This window comes from Neovison vison, chromosome 4 (genome assembly GCF_020171115.1).
Source record: "Neovison vison isolate M4711 chromosome 4, ASM_NN_V1, whole genome shotgun sequence".
NCBI classification, from domain to species: Eukaryota; Metazoa; Chordata; class Mammalia; order Carnivora; family Mustelidae; genus Neogale; species Neogale vison.
The window spans coordinates 51924227-51925434 of NC_058094.1; the positions used below are offsets into that span (position 1 = coordinate 51924227).

The 1208-nt window shown below is 39.0% G+C and overlaps 1 pseudogene; it reads left to right on the forward strand.

Annotated features, from left to right (window-relative positions):
• The first annotated feature begins 228 nt into the window (after positions 1-228).
• On the forward strand, positions 229-899 carry LOC122905566 (annotated as a pseudogene).
• Positions 900-1208: the final 309 nt, after the last annotated feature.

Genomic DNA, 1208 nt, shown 5'->3' on the forward strand with positions numbered 1-1208 from the left:
AATTTCTGGAAGCCATTTTATGAGTTTGAGAAAAATCAATAACAAAAAAAAAAAAAAACACTGAACTCCATTAAGACAGACAAATAAGTCTCCTCTTGTGCTCTCATGTTAATGGCAGGTGGCATATGCTGAGGGGGACACAAATAACCATTGCTGACACAGGATGAGTCTCCCTGCCTGCCCCATTTCCTCTTCCTGTTAGTACTGGAGCTAGCCAGCATGTCCAGCATGTCCATGGCACTACCCACTCACTCACAAACCAGCTGATCTCAGGGGGTCAATCAGCCTGGCGACAAGTACATCCAGGAGATCAAGCCCCTCACCCTGGAGGAAACCATCAACCTTTACGCTCTTACCAATTATGCTTTTGGTACAAGAAGTATTTCTAAGAGAAGGACAGCTCTGCTGCACCCAGATTTCAGTGCATGAGGGAGGAATTTGATAAAATTGGAATGAGAAGGACTACAGAAGGGATTCTGCTTGTACATGGCTATCTCATGTATTACTGCTAAAGCTAAGAACAACTATCTTCAAATTACCTGGTGGTGAACTCAAGCCAGGAGGAGATGAAGTTGAAGGACTAAAGCACTTAATGACAAAAGTCATCAAGATGGAGCCCTGCAGGACTAGATCATTGATAACTGCTTTGGTAACTGGTGGAGACCAAAATTTGAATCTCCTCATTATCCATATATTCCTGCACATATTACAAAACCCAAGGAACATTAAGTTGTTTTTGGTTCAAATTCAAGGGAGAGCCTTGTACACAGCCCTAAAAATTACAAGCTGGTAGCTGTTAAAATTGTTGTTAAAATTAGATGACAATGCACCAGGATTTAGGCCCATCTAGTTTCAGACTCCCTCAGCTTCTGAGCAGGTTCAATTTTATGGACAACTGAATTGTTGTACAGTGGAGAAGTAAAAGAAGTCATCTCTGTGAGCACAGATAAATGATGTAGAATAAACATGGTAGGAAAGTTTGTCGGTTTTTTTTTGTTTTGTTTTGTGTGTGTGTGTGGTTTTTTAAATTTTTATCTCTTTCTCAATCCCTAAATTGCAACCTACTTTCTTCTGTTATTTGAATAATAAAGTTGATATGAAGACCTAGATAGTGGTGTAAACAAATGTGATGATAATTTTCAATTTACTTTTGGCTCTACTCATACTTTTTTGTACAACACTAAAGAACATGGACTTCTTATTTGTAT